The sequence below is a fragment of the Danio rerio genome, chromosome 21, assembly GCF_052040795.2.
Source record: "Danio rerio strain M-AB ecotype USA chromosome 21, GRCz13ab, whole genome shotgun sequence".
In the NCBI taxonomy this organism is placed as follows: domain Eukaryota; kingdom Metazoa; phylum Chordata; class Actinopteri; order Cypriniformes; family Danionidae; genus Danio; species Danio rerio.
Genome location: NC_141041.1, coordinates 13,665,457 through 13,690,253, shown reverse-complemented (window position 1 = coordinate 13,690,253; position 24,797 = coordinate 13,665,457). Strand labels below are relative to the sequence as shown.

General features: G+C 37.2%; 1 long non-coding RNA gene across 5 annotated transcripts in view; it reads left to right on the top strand.

Moving 5' to 3' along the window:
* The first annotated feature begins 10,642 nt into the window (after positions 1 to 10,642).
* The window catches only part of LOC141379814 (uncharacterized), a 127,463-nt gene continuing 113,308 nt past the window's right edge, over positions 10,643 to 24,797 (top strand). For all 5 annotated transcript variants that reach the window (XR_015520066.1, XR_015520065.1, XR_015520063.1 and 2 more), the window contains exons 1-2: positions 10,643 to 10,834; positions 17,767 to 17,855. This is a non-coding gene — a long non-coding RNA (uncharacterized LOC141379814). The remainder of the gene's footprint in view (positions 10,835 to 17,766; positions 17,856 to 24,797) is intronic.

Below are 24,797 nucleotides of genomic sequence, written 5' to 3'. Positions count from 1 at the left end.
TCTGAGATTCCCATGCTTGTTGTGAAGGACAGATCTATTTGATCCTCGAAATCTGGATCAGAAATTTAACGATTGGCTAAATGCAAGACAGCAGCATAATGACATCATCTGATTAAGGGCGTACTCTCACTATGTACAGTTGCCTTAAACCGTGCCGAAGCACGCTTGTCTCCCCTCCCTTTTCCCCCAATGGCCTGCACTCACAGAGCACACTTGCGTCATCGATGATGCGCTATTCAGTTTAACAGAAGAAAATCGATCTCGCTCAGGACATTGGAGGTTTCTTTAGTTCTATCATTTTAGTCGTTTGGGATGCAGTGACAAGCAGTTAAATGTTTCGGCGAACTGATAAGTCACCTTTGACGCTCATAAATAATCACTAAAGTCCTTGTGCTACAGGTATTAGGAGGTTTGCAGAAGGTGTAGCTGTCATGCAGTGAGGGGTTTGCGTCTTTATTAAACTACGATAGTTTGCGTTCATTGAACAGTAAGAATGATTAATACATCTATATGAAGGGACTATATAAAAGGGATGTCTCTTTTTCAGTTTCGGGCTTAGCTTTGCACTTGCACCACAAGTGTACCGCGCTAAAGCCTAAGAGAACAAAACAGGCCATGGTCGGCAAACTGAACTGCGTGTGAGCACAATTCAGAGCACCCACACTTCTTAAATGAAATGGCAAACACGCCCGGGCACGGTTTAGATAGAATAGTGTGAGTGCGCCCTAATATTCAATTATCATCCATGTAAGCAAAATTACATAAAATTTGTAGTAACTTTCCATATTTGTTGTGGGCTCCAGACTTTTCACATTTATCTGACAATAGTATCGTATTAGAAATGTATTTAGTTTGATCTTTATTAATATTCCACAAAAAACTTTGCAATTTGCAAATCTTATTATGTATTTAATTTTTTTTATTATGTTTAACTTTGTTAAACTCACAATGTAGAAAGAAATCTATTCTGCATAAAAACTTGAAAAATACTGCTTATTATGTATTTACGTATTTACGTTATGTATAATCACAACAAAATAGTGGATTTTTACAATTTTTCTTATTATATAGCCTCTTCTACATAAAAATTCCCAAGATATGACTAACGAAAAGTAGAAGATTATTTGTTTGATGTTTTATTTTACAATAGTAAAATGTATGTTCCACATATAAAAATGTGCAAACTACAATTAATGTGCATTTTACTTATATAAATATAATATGTTAGAATGTAGCTATATTAAGGATGGTGGTTTGGATTAAGCTAAATACAATATTGTAATGTAATTAAAATATAATCTGTTAAATAGAATTAAGCATTAATTTAGTTGTTGAAGTGTAAAACGAGATGAAAAGCCGTTTACACTTATCCACAGTCAAGATCAGCAGGCTAGACAGAAACTCAGTTGATAATACTTGGGTAAAATAAATGTTCACATTTTAAAGACATGACATGGAAAAGTGGAATTTAATGCAGTGCTCCTAGTACATTCCGAGACGGGCAGTGAAGATCATTGATTTTGAAAGATATAAGTGACATATTTTGTAACGTTCAATGGAAGTGCTTTAATTGGGTTATTGAAAATTTAAAAGTCCTTTTGCATATACGCTATGTAAAATAGTAGTGAAGTAGGCTTTGTGGACATAACATCTTTAGAAATTTCTCTGGAAAAGTTATGACATTTCAATGAAAACCCTTTTTATGAACAAAATATTGTGTAGATATTTGCATATTTATACTTTTAGAAGTATTAAATTAGCGATGAAAACATCGTCTTTTTTTTTTTGCTAATGCTATGTCACCATCAAGCCAAATCAGTATGGATTTCTCAAACTGTACTGCACCTCAAATGCTCTCATCTCCCGTATGTCATAAACTGACATGCTTATTTAGTGAAAAGAGACGAGATGAAGATATTTTTGTGTTTGCTTGTGAGGGGTCAGCAAGCAGCCCGGTGCCTGTTTGTTAGCGTGGAGGCTAGTTTGTGCTCTATTGGATGACTTAGCCTGCAGCTCTCTAAAGGGACGTCGAAATCTCCCAACCATAGACCTGCTTTAATGCTGTCTGACATGCCCGGGCCTCAAAGAACGAGCCTGCAGCTCAGGTAAGTCTCTGTTAGCCATCCATACGCACGCACACACCGGGGAACGCATGCTAACGCACACATACACAGAGAGAGAGAGAGACTGGCTAGGCTTGTTTCCTCACTCGATCTTTCTCTCCGTCTCTCTCCTCTGGCTTTCCCTGTAGCTCTCTGGCAGTTTTGCGTCAGTGCTGGAACCGCAGGGACGGTTGACATTTCAGTCTGGCTATGTTTCCAGTGCCTGTGATCAGAGCCATGCTGCCTCTACGAACTTAAAGGTCACAGTTGTTGTTTGTCAAAATTTCTTGAAGAAAAAATAAAAAGGTAAATTGTGAGCGACTGCTTGAGTGTGTATGTGTGTGTGGCCAACAGTCCATCATCTCTTTCCGTTAGCTGATTTTAATGCACGATATGATTTACTTCCAAAATAATTACACCCCAATAAATAAATGTGAGCCAAACAAAGCTTCTCACATAGTAATAAAATTGAAACTGCAACATTAAACACAGTTGTATCTATATTTTGCTTGTGAGCACACATTTTTGTCGTGCAAGTTACGTGCAAGTTATTCAACTATATATATATTAATATTACATATATATATATATATATATAAATATATATACACACACACACACACACACACAACAGTTCTTTTTGGTTCTTGAATCTGATTGACTGATAGCCATGCAATATTTTGCCAGTAACATCACACAGAGGCCTCTTAACCCTTCACCTTTGTGTATCACTCCGCCCACATACAGTCAGCAACAAGCAGAGACACTACAGTTTAACAAATATTACTGCTGTTAGACAACTAAATGTACTTTAGAGGCTTTTTTAGATGAGAATGTAGTTTAAATTGCAACTATGCAGTTTGTTTAAAAGAATAGTGCCTTTTAAAAAATATTTACAATTTCTAAGAGAGCTTGTCAACGGACATTAGCCTGCCATAGAGTAGAAAAAGATGGTGGATGTTTTCTATCCACAAGATGGCAACAGATAATATAATCACATAATAAGCCCTTACGCTTATAAGATATAACAGTCTGATTTCTAACTGCAGCAGATCAAATCATTTTTAAACTGTTAAGAATACCTGCCAACACTCTCCTTTTTCCTGGGCGTAACCCGTATTTCAGACGAATCTCCCACAACCATCCCGTTTTTTATTTCTTCCGGATAACTCCCATGATTTCACCACCCACCTCTCCCCCTATCCCCCATTTTGGTACAGTCTGTAAACACCTCCCGGGTCACCAACTTTGGTACAAGACCCACATGCTGCATGCCAGTGCCAGATTAATGCCTGTTGTGCCAGCTTTATGCCAAATCTGGGCCAGAATTTTTTGCTACCTGGGAACATATCTGGACCAGTTATGGGTTAACTTAATCGAGACCTGGCCCATATAGTCCATGTTTGGCTCTTGTATGGAAGCCAAACATGGTACAATCATGTACCGTAAAAGCTGATTGAGTGGGCCAGATCTGGGCCAGAGAAATTTTGCTATGTGGGCACTTGAGGGTATTTTACGCAGTGCCTTATAAGTAAAACTTGTATTCAGCTTAGCTATGAAAGTCTTTTACCTACAAAACAGTTTTATTGGTTCTGTCCTTCTTGTCTGCTGTTGTAAAGTTTCATACACACACATGCAAATCTAAATTAAGGGTTGTCTGAAAAGTTAACGTATCTTAAAAAAATAAAAAAAAGTAAATTGTAAGCAAGCGTGTGTGGCCAACAGTGCATCATATTCTCTTTACTGTTAGCTGATTTTAATGCACGATATGATTTGCTTCCAAAATAATTACACCCCAGTACATGAATGTGGGCCAAACAGAGCTTCCCACATCGTAATGAGATTGAAACTGCAACGTTAAACACAGTTGTGTGAAGAAAAGAGAGAGAGAGAGAGAGAGAGAGAAAAAAAACATAGCCTTCAGCTTTTAATTTGAACATTTCCTCACTATGAAATATTCTGTACCCATTGCTTAAAGTATTTTACTCTGTGCCATGTAGGTTACAGACTTTTTAATCAGCCATGAATGTCTTTTACTTACAAATTTCAGCACTTTTCTCTTTTTTGTCTGCTGTTGTGGAGTTTTAAAGTCTTACCGAGGAAAAAAGAAAAACTAAATAATAGATTGTCTGAATCATTTGCATTTCCAGGGATCATTAAGAAAATCGTATTACAGCTGTACTGTGTTGTACGGCACAAATGAAGATATGGCAGCACATATGGCACATATGGCAGATATACTTGTAAAACTTGTTAATCGTTCGCTGTGGTTCATCCAGAACTGTAGTTGACATACCTCAGATGATTTTATAGACAATTTTTGATGTTCGTCTGTTCGGAGTGTCATAACCTCTGAGGTTTATTGTACGGGCCACTGATTCCCAGATGTTACGTTTTGCTTCAAGCATATGGAAGGAGATATATATCATGTTACAGGGTTTCTGTTCATTTTTTTTTTTTTTAATTAATTAACGCTTTTTTTTTCCTGTTATCTGCTATTTCTAGGGCGACACAATGGCTCAGTGGTTAGCACTGTCACTTCAAAGCAAGAAGGTTGCTAATTTGAGTCCCAGGTCAGTTGGCATATGTGTGTGGAGTTTGCATGTTGGTGTGGTGTGGGTTTTTTCCGGGTGCTCCAGTTTCCCCTACAGTCCAAAGACATGCACTTTAGATGAATCGAATAAACTAAATTGGCTGCAGTGTATCTGTGTGAATGAGTGTGTATGGGTGTTTCCCAGTACTGGGTTGTGGCTGGAAAGGCATCTGCTGTGTAAAACATATGCTGAGATAGTTAGCATTTAATTCCCCTGTTTCAACCTCTGAAATAGAGATTAAGCCGAAGGAAAATGAAAGAATGAATAAATAAGTGATGATTGATTAATATTTCTGCTTTTCCCCTATTCAGACCAATAGCTTTTACCCATTTGTCAGCATTTTTTTTATTATTCAAAATATACTAACATTTAGTTTGATTGCATATTGTTTTTATATATATATATAAATATATATAAAATTTTTATATATTTAAATATACTATAAATATATATATATATATATATATATATATATATATATTTTTTTTTTTTCAAACATCTGTTACATTCAATTACAACGTTAACTTTATTTCACTCTTACTTTCTTATTAAAACATCAGTGTGCTTTTTTTTGTACATACAAATAAAAATGTCAAAGAACTTGCTAAATTTTTTACAGTAACAAAAAAATTAAATGACAATAACATTTTAAGTTGTAAACATTTACACATATTAAAATATAATCATGTGCAGAACAATATATGTCTATTACTTCTCATTCTTTAGGTAAAAAATTAAATATTTCAATAATTTTTTAAAGTGAGCAGCAGTGTTTTACTTTTTTGTGCAGTATTTTTTAATAAAACAATTTAAAACCTAAACTTATAATTAAATTACTGTGAAATTAAATGATTAGCAACTAACAAAAAAATATAAACTTGTGGCTCTTATGGGTCGTCGATAGTTTTTATAGTTTTCTGCCTTAATGGTACAAAATTCAACCAAAATTAAATAATATCTTCACATGCAGATTGTATACATATACACTCACTCGCCATTCACATGGCAGCAACTCAAAGCATTTAGGCATGTAGAACATGGTCAAGATGATCTGATGCAGGTCAAACCAAGCATTAAAAAGGAGAAGAAAGGTGATTTAAGTGACTTTGAACGTGGCATGGTTGTTGATGCCCGACAGGGTGGTCTGCGTTTGCCACTAAAATTGGACACTCAATTGCTCTCTAAAATTGGACAATAGAAGATTGGAAAAATGTTTCCTGATGTGTCTCGATTTCTGCTGCGACATTTGAATGGTAGGGTCCAAATTTGGCATCAACAACTTGAAATCATGGATCTACTGTATGCCTGCCTTTTATTTTCTTGGCACACTTTGGGCCATTAGTGCAATTTGATCATCGTGTCAACACCAAAGCCTACCTGAGTATTGTTGCTGACCACGTCCATCCCTTTATGACCACAGTATACCCATCTTCTGATGGTGACTTCCAGCAGGGTAACGCGCCATGTCATAAAGCGCGATTCATCTCAGACAATGAGTTCAATGCACTTAAATGGCCTACACAGTCACCAGATACCAATCCAATAGAGCACCTTCAGGATGGAACGGGAGATTCACATCATGGATGTGCAGCCTACAAATCCGCAGCAACTGCATGATGCTATCATGTCAATATGGACCAAAATCTCTGAGGAATATTTGCAGTACCTTGTTGAATCTATACCACAAAGGATTAAGGCGGCTCTGAAGGCAAAAGGGGGTCCAACACAGCACTAGTAAGGTGTACCTATTAAAGTGGCCAGTGAGTGTATATATGAACAGACACCAGCTGACTAGCAAAGTACCTCAGAGCATTGGGCCTGAACCATGCTAATGTATGGCTTTAAACCTTTTGGGAGCTGATGTCTGAGATTCAGCCTGTCAGACAGGTGTTCCATGCGACTCTTTTTCCCCAAAGGACCATTTATGAACCAGCAACAGATATCAAACCCTTGCGTCCTGAGTTGGGGGGTAGTGCTGTGTGTATTGGCGAAGAATCCATACTTGTTTCAAGCACATGCACAGATTATCCCATTCTGTTCAGGGCCACGCTAAATGAGTGGAAGAGGAGAAATTGAGGCGGATGATATACGACACGTCATATTTTTAGCGGAGGAGAAGGACAGAGAGATCCTCCAGGGAGTGCTTGATGATCTCGTCCTAAAGACTGTGGCCCATTCGCTTGCTTTCTCATCGTAGCGCCATGCATCTGCTCTCTGCAAGAATAATGAGCAAAGAGAGGCAAAGAATTCCATGCTGGAAAGAAGTCCTATGTATGTGTGTGTGTGTGTGTGTGTGTTCCTCTGACAAACTGTTGTCCGTAAACAACCTCAAAGTTAAACGTCTTCCATCTCATCTCCAAACACACACTCGCACACAAAGAATTTCCCTGCCTGCTTGTTTGAAGAGAGCACTGCTTCATCCCCAAGTCTTCCAGCGGGACCTACTGGGGTGAGTTGGAGGCAACAGAAGAGGCTTTGAAAGTATTCCAGAAAAATCATCCCAGACCTGCAGCAGAGCTTAAGAGGACACACAGAAATGTCTCGGAGCTTTTGTGGATGATGCGCAGTTTATATTCTGTTTTTGAGGAGAAATTAATGTTTGAAGAACATCCACAGAGTAATGCTGCTGTAAATGTGCATAGGGGACTGATTAAATATGTGTAATTTGGCTCAAACGCATTGAAGGAAGATGCGAACGTGCCTCTGAGGTTTTGTGACTGACAATATCAAAAGAATATTGAACAATAATGATGAATTATAGATGAAGTCCTGCTGTCTCAGACCTGTTCTACACCAGAATCAAGTCTCAGCTTCAGATAGGCTGCACACACTTAATGCGTTTTACTGGAATCCACTAAACTCTGATGTAATGTTTTGGCGTAGTTCATTTGAATAAATGTGAATGTTATCGTCTGAATCTTGTTGTTGACCAAACACGAACTCTGGTGGGTTTATTAAATACATTTAAACAAACTAAACTTCTAAATTATGCAATTCTAAAAACATTCACTTGTTGTTTTTTCCTCACAATAGTTAAAGGTGCAGTAGGTGATGTGCCTAAATGCTAACCAGTTAGCATAATATGTTTCAAACACAGTCCCTCCCCTGCCGACCATAACTATGCCTACTGAAATCACCTTAACGCGCACATTAAAGATGACAGAGACCCACTAAATCATGTCATTCGCCAGTTAGAAAACTTTAATACTTTATAATACTACAATTCTGAATAAAAACTGTATTATATCTAGCATGTTTTCAATTGCGTAGCAAACAAAACTTTCTCACATGCTGTCCTAAAGCGTCTATTGTATGCTCAGCGGTTGGCCGGCAGGGTGTAGTAATTACACTTATTACTGAACCATACTTGCATGCTATTTCAGACCAAAGATTCAAAGTAGAATGGTAAACAATATAGGGAGCGTGTCACAGGTTGTCAAAGTTCAAAAATTATCCAATGGGATGTTAACGAGAACATAGAATCACCAAGAGGCGACACTCTAGTGCGATTTTGTAAACAGCCACTAGATGGCACGGCAGCCATTTTGGAATTAAAATTCCAATAAAACAACAGCATATTATAAGTCTGTAAAATAAACTATTAAAAGCACTGATGATTGTGATGGTAAGTGTTGTATTGTCGTCTTTCATGTTGTATCTCAGCTTTAATACAATTTTTAAACAAATAATTTAAAAAACAAAGCAGCTGCTTGTCATTAGGTCAGCAATAAGATCCAGTAGACAGCCGATCGCTTTTACTCCAAAATGGCGGAATCCGGGGCTGGTGCTGGGCACTGCTGTTGCAATAGAACATTCTATTGAGTGTCGCCTCTTGGTCATTCTAAGCTCTTTGATCTTAACATAAAACCAACTTCACCTCAGTAGAGCAGACTAGGCAGAATACCACTATTAACTTATGTTTTGTTGTTAAACTAAATAAAAATCTACATCATTGATGCTGTAAAGGTACCATATGAAATTGAAAATAGCCACATCAATCTTTCGTCGGAAGATTTCAGTTGCTGAACAACACATCCGTGCATATAACCTATTCGTAAAAAACAAATTTTACATAAGCGTTGCGTGAATAAAATAGTTTTAAATCATAACATTAACTGTCTAAAAGAAATACTTTAGCCATGGTGTCATCTTTCCTCAAGCGTGCCAAAACCAATATTGATTTAGGATTTTAAAACGTTTTGATTGAGCGTTTGTTTTTACCGCTGTCGCATGTCCATGTCCACTGGTGCACGCGCAGACGGCAGATCTGCATAAACAGAGAGACAGTTTGGGGTACTTATCAGAATTATGGGAATTATCGGCCCAACTATTTTGAATTGGATGAACATTTGTTAGTCTTATGCCTTACCCAGAAAATAAAAATATATATTTTCATTTAGATTGTTTACTTTAATCATTACTATTGGATTGTGAAAAGACTTTCAACCAGCACAACAAAAAATGTTTCTGAAGACAATCACCTACTGCCCCTTTAACCAATCCACTTCAATACAGCGAGTGAAAACATCACTGTAAAAAATGGCCGTGATTTCAACGGTAAAAAACTGTAAAAGTGCTACAGTACAAATCCGTAACCTGGTTAATGGTATGTTTCCTTAAAATATACGGCGAATAACCATAAATTGACTTTCCCAGAGTTCCCTGCATGGCACATAACTTTTCATGCATTTGGTTGACATTATTATGGATCTTTTTAGTTGTTTCCCCATCAGTTATGTACATTAGAGATTTATGTTACATCTAATGTTGATAAACAATGTTTATTTCATGACTTTAATTTTATGCGTGTTACCATACTGGTGTTTAGTAGCTGTGTGAATGACACTGAGCACCTTCTATATGCAGATACTTTTTTCTCCTTGTGGGAAAAGTTGATTGTGATGAGCATTGGCTCATTATGTAACTTCCTCATCACCACCTGCATGTGGGTGTGCTAACGTGTCTAACTGTTTAACAAAAGATGTGTAAATGTTGATCATTCAAAATTCAGAAATTTTACCTCTATAAATTAATAAAATACGGTAATTTACCATAAAAATGAAAAATTACTTTTACAGTTTGTACGGTGTTTTTAATGGTAAAGTACTGGCAACCACAGCTGCCGTTTTTTTACCGTAAATTTTATGAAATTATTTTTTACATTGATGTCTTTTTGCAGCAAATCTTTATTTGTGTGTGTGACAGAGGAGTTTCTGACATTGTTTTGATTCCTTTACACATTTTTAAAGCTTTTCATAAGTTATTAGCTGATAAAAATACCATTACATGTATGTACTGTATGTACATACAACTAAATCATCGTTCCCTTTTTTAACAATTACATCTCTTAATTGTAAAAGTCACATTCAGAGAGGGAAAAAATTGCAATAACAGGACCATAGGAAATAACCAAAAAATGTGGGTTTGCATGAAAAGGTTTACATTAAAAAAAAAAATCTAGTCGACAAGGGTTTGTGTGTCAAAATTTACACATAATCACATCATGTCATAATGTATTAAACATTTTGCGCTTTCCTTATTTTTTAAGTTTAAGACAGGAAATAGTAATATTCAGCAGGAAAATTTGGAAAAAACAAAGCAGATTTAAGTAATTTCTGCTTATGAATATATAAAAAAAATGCATTCAGTATAAAAAAGGTAACAATGTATTCAAGATATAAAAAATTTGGATTTTCACAGGAAAAATTACATCTCTGAGGACAAGTGTGTGTCAAATTTGTAAACTTAAAAGCATAGGAACTTAACTCAACGTAAACTCCAAATTTGAACATACTGTGATTCACTAATACAGCATAAACACTCCTCTTATCATCAAAATGACCAATAAGGATAGATATTCTAATAACGCAGCGTCGTTTGTGACTGCATTCCAGTTTCCAAATGAAGCCGCTTAACCCTCCTTTGAAATCCCTACCAATCACCGTCAGACATGAGCTGGCAAGCCAATCAGCTGTCAGTTCCAGCGCGCCATATGTGTAAACAGCACGGAGAGTCGGAGACAAGACATCAGAAACATAGGCAAAATGACTGTGAACGCGAAACCAAATGGTTGGCCAGGAGTTATAAACTTTCCTTTAATAAAAGACAAGCCTAATTATGAAGTACATCTGCAAATAGGTGAGTCGTCTACCATGTAATGTTAATAAATGTTCGCAATACTGAGGAGTTGGTGTTAGAAAAGACGATAAGGCATCGTTAATTATCAGGACTATTCTGAAACGCCAAGAGAATATTAACTTATCTGTGGTCTAGAGCATGATTATTAGCAAATATGTAAATAAGTTAGCTGCAGACTGTTATCGATTTGATCAATGTTTGTTTGCATATTCATCTTAGTAAGATTACTTGGGCTGTCAAATTTTGTGTTATTTAACGTTATTTATTTCATTTGAAATTCAGTGAGAGCATAATTGAGTTTAACCAGTTTGTTGTTTATCAATAAAAGATCCATTTCAGTAAGACTAACTCAATCTGTATATACAATTGTTTAAATAAGAAAAGCCTTAAAATGGCTTGATTTAAAAAAGAAAATTGTCGATGCGTCCCCCACTGTACTGTACACGTTTGCATATACATGAGCAAACACAAATGCTCAAATTGCTGTGCTAACCATTACTGCATAAAGAATGACTGTCGTTATTTATGGGGCACGAGCTTTACATTTATTTGCACATTTATTAATGAATGCGTTTTTGCAACATCATTCAATGAGTAATGCACCAACCCCGGTCCCATATGGTACAGGAAAGTTAAATATTACATTTCACCCTCTGTGCAAAACATTCAGTAGCTAACGTATTCTGGTATGTACAGCCAAATTGCATTCCTTGTGTGGAGGAAACAAATTAAAGTTTCATATTTGCATTTTGGCTGGAAAATGGATGTGGAAAGACTGAACTTTTGAACAAAAGTTTTAGTTTCCTTGGGTATCCCTAACCTATGCTTCAGCAGAGCCAGAAATCTTGGAGTTTACAATCTGTCCTGAAAAAGAGAGAGCGATAAACCCCAGGGCATGGCCATTCGTGTTTATAACTGCATGTATTTCCTCATTTTATTAGCAGAGATAATCTAATCCATATGACACACAGAAATGGCCAGATAGGCCATTTTCACACAGCTGGGCTTCTTTACCCCCCAGCACATTCATTCATTTTTCTGTTTGTAGCCACCTAATCAAAATATTGACAAAGAATGAAGCGTTTCTGCTGTTTGTTGAGGTTTAGACATTTTTTAGACAATTTGTTGCATTTGCATTTACAGAAGCAATTTTAAAGAAGTTTTAAGTAGTGTAAGACAGTTAACACAGTTAAATTATAGTATTTTTAGAATTTACACGCTAGATTTGAAGCCCTTAACTCTTTTTATATTATTTATCTATTAAGTCTAACCATGGCAACGCAGTGGCACAGTAGGTAGTGCTGTCAACTCACAGCAAGAATATCGCTGGTTCGAGCCTCGCCTGGGTCAGTTGGCATTTCTTTGTAGAGTTTGCATGTTCTCTCTTCATTCGCATGGGTTTCCTCCGGGTGTTCCGGTTTCCCTCGCAGTCCAAAAACACGCGGTACAGGTGAATTTGGTAGGCTAAATTATCTGTAGTGTATGAGTGTGTATGGATGTTTCCCAGAGAAGGGTTGCAGCTGGAAAGGCATCCGCTGAATGAATGAATTAAAGTCTAACCATGAACTACACTTATCAGCCACTTTATTAGGTACACCTTACTATTACCGGATTGGACCCACTTTTGCCTTCAGAACTGCCTTAATCCGTTGTGGCATAGATTCAGCAAGGTCCTGGAAATATTTAAAAGATTTTGGTTCATATTGACATGATAGCATCACGCTGTTGCTGTGGATTTTCAGCTGAAATTTTATGATGTGAATCTCCTGTTCCACTACAACCCAAATGTGCTCTATTGGATTGAGTTCTGGTGACTGTGGAAGCCATTTGAGTACAGTGAACTGTATTGTCAGTGAATCTTTTCAAGATGGTTTGCACTTAATGACATGGTGCGGTATCCTGCTGGAAGTAGCCATCAGAAGATGGATACATTATGGTCATAAAAGGATGGGCATGGTCAGCAACAATACTCAGGTAGGCTGTGACATTGATACAGTGCTCAATTGGTACTAATGGGCCCAAAGTGTGTCAAGAAAATAAACCCCACACCATTACACCACCACCAGCCTGAACCATCAACACAAGCCAGGATGGATCCATGTTCTGGATGGCCACATTCTGACCCTACCATTTGAAAGTCGCAACAGAAATTGAGGCTCATCAGTCCAGGCTGACTTTTTTCCAATCTTCTATTAAGCAGTTTTGGTGATCCTGTGCAAATTGTAGATTCAGGTTCTTGTTCTGAGCTGACACACCCAGTGTGGTCTTCCGCTGTTGTAGCCCATCTGCCTCAAGGTTTGACATGCTGTGCGTTCAAAGATGCTCCTCTGCATACCTTGTAAGAACTGTTGCCTTTGTATCAGCTCGAGCCAGTCTGGCCATTCTCCTCTGGCCTCTGGCGTCAACAAGGAATCTGCGCCCACAGAACTGCGGCTTACTGGATACATATATTTATTTATACTATTTTCAGACCATTCTCTGTAAACCCTAGAGTTGGTTGTGCGTGAAAATCCAAGTAGATTAGCAGTTTCTGAAATACTCAGACCAGCCTGTCTGTCACTAACAAACATCCTATGTTCAAAGTCTCTTAAATAACCTTTCTTCCCCATTCTAATGCTGCGTTTGAACTGCAGCAGATCATCTTGACCACGTCTACATGCCTAAATGCATTGAGTTGCTGATATGTGATTGGCTGATTAGAAATTTGCATAAACGAGCAGTTGGCCAGTTGTACCTGATAAACAGTGAGTGTATAATCATTCATTCATTCATTCATTTTCCTTCGGCTTAGTACCTCATTTATCAGGGGTTGCCACAGCGGAATGAACTGCCATCAAACTATACATCATACAGTATATAATTTTAAAGTCTTATCTCAAAAAGTGGGGTGAAAATTAAATGTTTAAATAATTTTAATGTAATAGCTGTGAGATCAAATTAATTGCACAATTAAGTTTAAAAAAAGTATGTTTAAAACAGTTTGCTACTTTCAATATTTTTTAAAAAATGTACTTGCATTAAAATGTATATACACTACATTAACAAATATATTAATAAATAAAGTTATTTCTGCATTTATAAATATAAATATAAATATAAATACAATATGATGTAGAATTTACAGTTGAAGTCAGAAATATTAGCCCCTCTATTTATTTTTTCCCCAATTTCAGTTTAACAGAGAGCAGATTTTTTTCAACAACTTTTCTAAACATAATAGTTTTAATAACTCAAAGTGACTCAAACTTAAAGTGACATTTAAAGGCTTTTCTAGGTTAATTAGGTTAACTAGGCAGGTTAGGGCAATTACAATAATGACGGTTTGTTCTGTAGACTATCGAAAACATATGGGGCTAATAATTTTGACCATAAAATGAGTAAAAAAAAAAAAAAAAAAATATATATATATATATATATATATATATATATATATATATATATATATATATATATATATATATATATATGTGTATTTTAATCTAGCTGAAATAAAAAAAAATTATCTGACATAGTGTGAAAATTTCCTTGCTCTGTCAAACATCATTTGGGAAATATTTAAAAACGAAAAAGAAAAATCAAAGGGGGGCTAATAATTCTGACTTCAACTGTATGTTTAAAGTTGAGCAGCTCATTTTGAGCACACATGCACACACACAACTCGTATATCTGAGTCACAAGTAACAGCTTGTGCACATTTCTAATCTGGCTGCCTGTGCAAATACGAGTCACGTTCTTGTCTCATTCGCTTCTTTTAAATCCAAATTTAGTTCATGCCAACACATGCCTAAATCCCAGAACCGTACATTATGTGGCATATATTTGGGAGTTTAATATAAATCCTTTTTAATCCAGTGCATTTAGGGCAATAATTCACTAAGAATGTATTGTGCCCACCGGTGTCGGTGAATCAGCCATGGTGAGGTGTACCACCGCTCTGGGTTTATTTGAGAGCTTGTTATCTATTGGCTCAGAGTGGTTTGTTTCCCAGCGGCATACTTTTACCGAGGTGTAGGCTTCTTTTCGGGTGCATCATGACACCTGGTGACTGCGTATCCGTGTGTGTGTGTGTGTCTGTGTCTGTGTCTGTGTGTGTGTGTGTATATTTGCTGTTCACCAGATGAGCTCTGATCAGGAGTTGGACCATAGAATTGAGTAGAGGCGGGAGGTGTGTGTGTGCGTCTGTGTATGTGTGTGTGTCTTATTGGGAATTTGAAGTGTGATTGACAGGGGAGAAGTCTATTAGCTGAGATTGTTAACTCCGGGGCACAGTAGAGGCTGTTATCGGCTGCAGACAGCCGTGAAAGGGCCCGGCTGATTCACAGGAAAGCCATTGTGCATTTCAAAGGTGTTGTCTGAGTGATTCGGGTCCGGGCTGACACCACAGAGAGGCAGAGAGAGCGAAAACACAGGAGAGAATGTGCTGGAATCCACAATGATCAATGGACGGTTTAGACATCCCCCATATACCCCGCTCTCCCTCCCGCTCGCCGTCTCTCCGAGGAACCAGCGTGACAGTCGTTGGATAGAAAGGCTGGGGTGAAAGGAGAGCTAAATGTTTAAAGTTAAACTGGAGTGATTGAGGCGGTTTGTCTGGCTGCCTGCTCGCGTCCGCTTTCGTGTGTGTGTGTGGGCTGTGATTGGCATTACATTGGAGTCATCCTTCTCTAGGATGGCCGCTTGTGTGTGACTGCTGCGAGCTGCACTTCATCCATTAGGCATCGAAAAAGAATGGAAAAGCACTGCACCTGAATGGAACATGTGTGACTGTAGGGTGGATTTTTAGAGTGATTTGTGTGTGTGTGTGTCAGTACTGTAAAATATATATCATTTAGGTCAAAAAGAATGGCAGCTATGTTTGCCAGTACTTCTGATTAAAAATGCACTAGCAACATTTTTAGGTTTTATGAACCACAATTCACAACATGTGATTTTCAGAGAGAGATTTTTATTTGGATGTGTTTAAGGCCTGTGACTGTGTAACATTTCAAGTAAGTTTAATCCATGTGGGCACAAGAAAGGATTAAAATGTTGCCACTGGTACACTAATGTGAACACACACACACACACACACACACAAAAGGTGACCAGTATATCTTTGTTTTTCTGTTGTTTTGGGAGGTGATCTAAAACGAATGTTGACATGACTGACAGCCATATTTGATTAGTTACATTTTTAAATTATTGTGTGCAAGGCCGGTCACAACAACCAATTTATCGACTTATCACACAACTAGGCATGGGACACTAAGCGTTTTCAAGGTATACCACGGTTTGAAAAAGTCAAGGTTTTAAAACCGCCAAAATCTTCTGCTATACCAGTCCTAGGTATGTGTAAGGGTGCTTTCACACCTAGACTTTTGTTTCGAAACCTGTCTCGTTTGCCCAGTTAGCATGGTTCATTTGGCATATGTGTAACCGGCAATCGCGCTCGGATCTGCTCAAAATCAATTGGTCCAAGATCGTCTGAATGAGGTGGTCTCAGCTCGATTGAAACGTACTTTGGGGTGGATCGAGTGTAGTGAGAAAGCAAAATGATCCAACCCTGGCTATGTCACAGTGTGTTATGGATATGTTATAGGCATATATATGGCTATATAAAGAGAGAATTATAAGTAGGGCAGGATGTCATTCCTACCAGTAACTAATCGCAAGAGGCTGTGATATGAAATATATATAGATTATATAACTTCCCCCACCCAGTGCAAATGTGTGACTGCCGTCTGTGTGTGACACTTTTACTAGCCAATTGAGTGAGTACACTTTTGTTCTGCCCAATCAGATTTGCGTCACAAACACACTAGGATAACCAATGCCATAAATCAAATGTTTGCTATAGAGAAAAAAATAATGTTTAATTTCTGAATATTTATAAACAGATCTGAATAAAAGTTGGAGTTAGTTGTTATCTTTTTAAAACTAACACACACTGCATTATAGCAGTAAAAATGTATGATACAGAATATTGAGCTGAGGCTTGAGTTCAAAATTAAATTGCAAATCAAATCAAAATTGCTGTATCTTTTAAAGAAATCGCAATTATATATATATTCCCCAAATCGCACAGCCCTACTATTCAGTTCATAAGATCAGTTCAAACTTTTTGAAGTTTTTAGTTTAAGTTGTTTACTGTAGAAAAACATAACATTTTGAAATGTTTATATTTTCAGCAATAATATATGAGCTATCGGCCTTTAAATCTTAAGTTATCGGTTATCAATATCGGCCAAAAAATCCATATCAGTGCATCCCTATTATTTAGGATATGTTTTTACATTCTAATTCCAATGAGTAGATATTAAGCTGTTAAAATTACTTAATTCAGTTCAATTTTCTTAAGAATGAAATATGATGTGTTCTTCGAAAAGTGTACTTGCATTGTGATGATTATATTTTGACATTATATAAAATGGTCTTAAAATGACAATAATATCGTTTATGGCAATATATTTTGGTGCAATATAATATACAACAAAAAATGGTGATAGGCCTAGTATGTGGTTTATTGGTTTGATAACTTGTCAATGCCAAAATTACTAAGATGATGTGAGATTTTATTTTATTTTTTTAAGCAAGCGGAAGGCTTCATTTCTTCTGGAAATTGTAGATACTGGAGAAAGGAACTGAGTGACTATAAATAAATATTCTTTCTTATATGCAGTAAATGCTGCATTGGTATACATCTGATATATTTTATGAGCTGAATCTGCATCGACAGAGCCCTCACACCTTCTATCATGTTACTTTTCATCAGCATTTCAACGTCGAGAACAGAACTGTCCTGCGGTATTACATTAAAATAATAAATGAGCACTTCTCACACTAGTTGGTGTCAGGTTTGTCATGTTTATTCTGCTTCATTTTTGTACTGCTGATTATTGTCTCATCCAAATGTTTCTGCCTCTCTTGCCTCCTCTGATAAATCACCCTTGGAGTCCTGAACTACTTCTGACCCTGAGAAAGATGCAAACGCAGGATTTCTGATGACAAGGCGTGAGACTACACATGTTTGGGCGATGACAAGGTTAGCTATCTGAAAAAGCAACACCACCTCCTCCAAACACAAACACACAGTTCTCTGTACTATTTGCAGAGCAGTTGAAACATTTCTGCTATCAACCTCAAGTTAAGGTATAACTAGCAAATAAATCCGAGTTATGCTGCCTCTGCACGGCAAGTGAGCGATGTAATATGACTAAACTAGAACACTGGCAACACGATCAATCGGTTTACACTGCGAATGTGTGGCGGTGTTGATTATATTGTGAGAGTTCTAGTTCGGTCACATTAGGGGTTTTGCTTTTGAACCCAACCTGAGAATGTTAACAAAAGTTCAGACTAAAAAATGAAGGAGTGCATGCACGTCTCTACAAAATGAGTTCTTCAGAATGTAGCATTTTTTGCAAATTAAAAATATGAATGAATACATTTTGTCAGCGGTTACCAACAGAGACTTGCGGTGCCCTTAAGGTGACATGGCGAAGGGGAAATAATATGAGAGGGTATTTGAATTATTTTGTTTTATTGAAAAATGTTTATGCTCCCCTGAGAAAAATTATGGTAAAACTAATATAAGAAGGAAGGAAAAAAATATTTCAGTGCTTTTTCACATGAATCCAGGTGTTTGCAGTAGTCAACAGTTGACCTTTACGGCCAATCACAGTCATTTCTGTTGAGCCTATGAACACAATGGCAAATCAGCGCTGTTTAAGAATGCGCTCAATAGTGCCTTAAATGTTAGAAATGGAAGTTTTTTTTTTTTTTTTAATTCAGTACCAGAATTCAATATCTTAACAAGTCTAATATAGTGAAAGAATCAGTTCATTTAACTTTTAAGTTTGATAAATGGCAATGACTTGAGACTGGTGATAGTGATGCTCATCAGCCCTCATGCTACCGGCCCCAAATTGTTTACATGGCTCTTGCACCAACCCCCCCACCCAACACCCCCCACCCCCTCCTGGTGAAAAGAAAGTGTTCTTAAGTTGTACTTTTTAAGACGAAATTATCATATTTTAATTTTACTATACTAAGTGGATACTAAATGTGTTGTTTTGGAACAACTTCAAGCATATTGATTGTTATTTTAAATATACTTAAGATTAAAGGGCACCTATGGTGACAAATCAACTTTTCAAGCTGTTTGGACAGAAATATTTGTAGGTATAGTGTATAGGCGGTCATGTTAGGGTGGTATAAACAGCGAGTCCTTTTTTTTTTTTTTTCAATTTAACAACATAAAAACGGTGAAGCAATTGGAGCGGTTTTCAGAGCGACTAGAACTTGACGTGGGAATGCGGTCCCCCCGCCCATCGAATTGATTGATAGCTGCGTAACATGTCCCGGTAGTCATGTGTATAATCAGATCAACAAGAGAGGAAGAGCGCAAAGCAACCGGGAATAAAACGTCTGTTCAGTTTGCTAGGATCATCAATCGTCATCAAATGTGATCAAGAGTAAGTGTCACAAGTTTAACATGTTTTAAAACAGTGCACGTGTGTAATGAATTACAGCGATTTACTTCAGCTTTACTTCATCAGCACAGCCGCGTGTCAGAACAATTATGAACGAAAGCTTCAGTCCCAGTTTGTGGACGTTAAATCAGGTTTATTTTGTACATCAACATAACAGCCGTGGAGATTAGCCTGTATCCTGTCACATTTGCGTGCAAAAGGAGTGCAAAGCTAAACGCGTTGTCTGTATGTATGTGCATATCATGTCTGTGCTTGGTATGTGTGTCTGTGTGTGTGCGTAAACACACACACAGACACTCAGTGTAACGACATTGTGCGTGACTCATCGTTGTAACTTAACACAGCAAATGCATTAAATACTCATTGGTAAAGTTCTTTCTGTGGTATTTCTCACAAACGCTACGTGAAATCTGCTTCCTTTATGTCTGTTTGTTGTCTGAAGCAGCTGAGGGAGGAGATGAATTCACGCAGAAAGGCACACAGAAACGGTGGGCGGGGATGAGTAGCCTTAAAGGTGCAGTACAGCAAAACCGCCACCCAGTGCAAAAATTTATCAGAATCTTATAAAAAGTATAATAAAAAATCTGATGGGTGTTTTGAGCTGAAACTTTACAGACACATTCTGGAGATACAAATGATTTATAATAAATCTGAAAAAAGGGGTAAGGTGCCCTTTAACTTATTTGAGATATGCTGTAACATACTTAGTTGTGTTACAATAGACATACTTTAAGTACAATTAAAGTGTACTTTTAAAAGTGTATTTTATTTAAAGTACATTTATATGATATATTTGAAATACAGTTTAAGTAATATTTTAACACAGTTGAAGTATACTTCAAGTTCAGATAAAGTGTATTTTTAGCCTAGCTGCAGTGCATTTTAAAACCAATTAAAGTATAGTATAAGCCCAGTTGCAATATACTTTAAATTCAGATGAAGTATACGCACAGCTAAAGGGCATTTTAAAACTAGTTAAAGTATTGTTTAAGCTCAGTGGAAGTATATTTAGAGCCTAGTAGAAAAATATTGTAAGCTTCACATTAATGTGTTATTACTATAATTGCTATATACTTGTAGAGTACTACAAGACCTACTTTATTTCATCAATAATTAACAAAATTTTTCAGAAGAATGTATTTTAATAATATTAAAAAATACTGTAAAAATACAATACAAACACGCATAACTGCACAGTTTTTGAATGCTTGTAAAAAGTCGTTTTTCAGCTTTATCAATTGACAATTATCATTGTATAACAGTGTGAATTAAAATATTTTGAAATGCACATGCTCATTTGCATTATTTAAAATATGTTTCATTATATCTAAAACAATTAAAAATAACATGCATATACTTTAAACACACTCAATTTATCACCGTTTCACAATGTTCTTATACAAAGTACACATAAAAAGTACTTTAAGAAAGAATAAAATGAGTGTATTTTCTGTAAACACATTAAAATGCATAAATAGTATGCTTGAGTTGTAGCATATTTTTAAAAGTGCAATTACACATTTTTTTTTACCAATGTACTTGCATTATTCTTTGTAATAAATACATTAAAATGCAAAGCAACACATTTAGATTGCACTTTAAGAAAGTATGTTATTTTTAGCTGATTGTGCTTTGAACATGCTATCTACATTTCAATATAGATATAGATTCTGATTTTGGTCTTATTTTGTCACATCATATCGCTTATAGCGAAGCGTGTTCTAGTTTTGTCACAACGTATCGCTCACTTGCAGTATAGAAAACTTTGTTGATTTATAATAAGAAAGTTTTGTGTGTGTGTGTGTGTGTGTGTGTGTGTGTGTGTGTGTGTTCCCACCAAACTATTTTGTGTTTAATAGACATCTAAACGTAGACAGCTTGGCTAAAACAAGACTAAACTTGGGCTTTTAGTGAAATCTAATAGACATTTAAGAATAGCCCAAAACTAAACTAATCATCAAACAGACAGATTAGACAGACTTTTTATGTGTAGTCATTTGTTTCTGTTTATTTGATGACTATAGTCTATTTTTGGCCTAATCTTAGACTTCTATTAGATTTTCACTCACTCCTCAAATTTAGCCTTGTTTTAGCCAAGACGACTATGTTTAGACGCCTATTAGACATATTGCTTGGTTTTCATGATAAATAAGAGTGTTCTAGTTTGCAAGTTGCATGGAAAGTATTATTAGCAGGCTCTATTTGGTGCTTCTTTGATACTACAGAGAGCGTGAAAGAACTTGCTTCACCATTTGAAACCTTTCTCTCTTTCTTTTTTTTATTATTTTTTTTTTTTGTTCTCACGTCAAAATACATTCAGCGACATGCACAGCGCTTCAAAATCATTTCCGCGACACAGCAGAGGGATTGAGAGAGACATGCCACTATTTTGCCGTGCTCTCCCTGCAGCACAGAGCATACTGTTCTCTAATCAGCTGCTCTCCCTGTGAGTTCGCCTCCACTGATGGCAGAATTGGCTCTCTGGAAGCGAACGCTGCCTGCATTTTGTTGACTCTCAGCGGTGGAAAAAGCTTCATAAATTGAGATGCGTTCTCTCTCTCTCTCTCTTTGCCTCCTCCCCAAACACATAATCGCTGTAAACAAGCGCGCTGAGAGTGAGTGCATGTGTGATTTGGATGTTGTCATGGTTTATTTTCCCCGGTTAGAGCCGCTGCCAGCATCATCGTCATCCTCCCTCGTTCTCTTCCTCTCCCCGCACAACCGTCGTGGCAGCAATTTCTCCCGCTGTCACAGCGCAGAGGCGGCACCTCTCTCCCTCTCGCTGGCTGTCCGCCCGGTAATTTCTTTTCATGCAAGCTGCAAATGTTTCTGTTGCTCTGACAGTGGGTAGACAGTAGATTAAGAGAAAGGAATTGCAGAGTGTGGAGGATTCGGCGGCCCCTCCACCTTCAGCTGGAACAGACAGACTGCACGCACAAGCGCAGATAAGACATCAGGATGACTGGAGAGCGCCGGGCCGCTGATCGCTGTGTGATTTCACCCTGTGAGCGCGACGGATGCTGTCCCGCAATCATAAAGCTGAATGCTTTTCTCAGACTCCATATACATTAGACCAGCAGCGAGGACAGACAATTTTTTACAGCCAGTGGTCTTCGATGCCTGCTGTCAAACTGAAGTCAATCATTTTACCATAGAAATAAAGATGCAAATTTTAAATATGAACCAAAAACAAATGACTAAATTGAATATACATAATAAACTTCAATTAAATTATAAAAAAAATCAACATTATAAAAAAAAAACTGGATACAAAGAGGCAACACAGTTGTAATGCTGGTACTGGAAAATGTCCCTATACTAAACTAAATAATATGCTGTCTTTTATTAAAGAGTATTTCAAACCGTTTACTGTAGGTGTTTAATACACTCACCCGCCACTCTTTTAGGTACGCTTTAGTAGGGGGTTGGACCCTCTTTTGCCTTCAGAAATGCTTTAATCTGTCGTGGCATAGATTCAACAAGGTGCTGGAAATATTCCTCAGAGATTTTGGTCCATATTGACATGGTAGCATCACGCAGTTGCTGCAGATTTGTTGACTGCAGATCCATGATGGGAATTCTACCACATAACAAAGGTGTTCTATTGGATTGAGATTTGGTGACTGTGGAGGCCATTTAAGTACAGTGAACCCATTGTCATGTTCAAGAAACCATTCTAAGATAATTTGCGCTTTATGACATGGCATGTTTACTGCTGGAAATATCTCTTAGAAGATGGGTACACTGTGGTCTTAAAGAGATAGACATGGTCAGCAACAATACTCAGGTAGGCTGTGGTGTTGAAACAATGATCAATTGGTACTAATGGGCACAAAGCATGCCAAGAACACCATTACACCACTACCAGCAGTCTGAACCGTTGATACAAGACAAGATGGATCCATGCTTTTATGGTGTTGCTGCCCCTACCATGCAAATGTCACAGAAGAAATCGAGACTCATCAGACCAGGCAATGTTTTTCCCAATCTTCTATTGTTCAATTTTGGTGAGCCTGTATGAATTTTAGCCTCAAACTTCCTGTTCTTAGCTGACAGCATTAGCATCTGTTGTAGTCTTCTGCTGCTTTAGCCCATCCTTCTCAAGGTTCGACATGTTGTGCGTTCAGAAATGCTCTTCTGCATACCTCAATTGTAACGAGTGGTTATTTGAGTTACAGATGCCTTTCTCTCAGCTCGAACCAGTCTGGCCATTCTAATCTGACCTCTGGCATTAACGAGGCATTGCACTAACAGAACTGCCGCTCATGGGATATTTTCTCTTTTTCTGACCATTCTTTGTAAACTGAGATGGTTGTGTGTGAAAATCCCAGTAGATCAGCAGTTTCTGAAATACTCAGACCAGACTGTATGGCACCAACAACCATGCCACATTCAAAGCCACTTAAATCACCTTTCTTCCCCATTCTGATGCTTAGTTTGAACTACAACAGATTGTCTTGATCATGTCTACATGCCTAAATGCATTGAGTTGCTGCCATGTTATTGGTTGATTAGAAATTAGTTTAATGAGCAGCTGGACAGTACATAATAAAGTGGCCAGTGTGTGAATATCTGAAGAGGCCCGATTGTTTTGGGAACAACTACATTTGGCTTACAAATTGATGAATGCCTGAATCGGGACAAAATGTAGACCTACTAATTTCTTCTTTTTTTTATCTGGACCAAACAAACCAAGAGAACTAAACTAAATTTCTGAAAAACACTTGGATATTGTTTATTGTTGAATTTCAAAGAAAGTATGAAGAGATGTATGTATGGATAAATTAAAAGATGAATAGTACAGCCTTTCTAAAGTTCATGAAGATGGTGGAAAGTGATATGCATATGGTTTTTAGTGCAATAAACCCTGACTAACCTTTTAAGTGGACCTCAGGGTAGGAATTATGATACGATCCCTTTAAAAAATATAAATGCATAATTCAGCACCGTAAATGATTGAGTCAGATTCTTAAGTTTTCCCATTGTGTTCCTATATTAAGTCGTTTCCAGCGTGCCCACTCCATCATAAAGATCCATGCGGATGTACAGCATCAGCCTCCGGCTCCTGTCCCGTAGGTCATTTCATTCAGCAGCCACAAATAAACTTAGCGCTCTTTCTGAATCTCCAATGAGAAATAAAAAGAGGATTTTGAGATATATTTAGTTTGATTATATAAAGACTGAAGTGTGCCTACACTTTTTTTTTCGTCTTCTTCCTTTCTGTCTTTTTCTCTCTGAACAACTTTGTGGAAATCTCATCTCCAGTGTGATGTCTTCACTGCGTCCAATTCTCCAATGGTGAAGCGCTCTGGATTTGAAGAATTCCTAAGCGGCAATACTGCATTCGAGTGCTGGTATTTGCACAGGCATCTTCATAAAAACTCTGGAAGATTCAATGACATTTCAAATCAAGCGTAGCCCTGAACATCAAATTTACTGTCAACGTAACTCAGGGAGGCGCTGGAAAACGAGTCGACAGTGTAGCTATGACA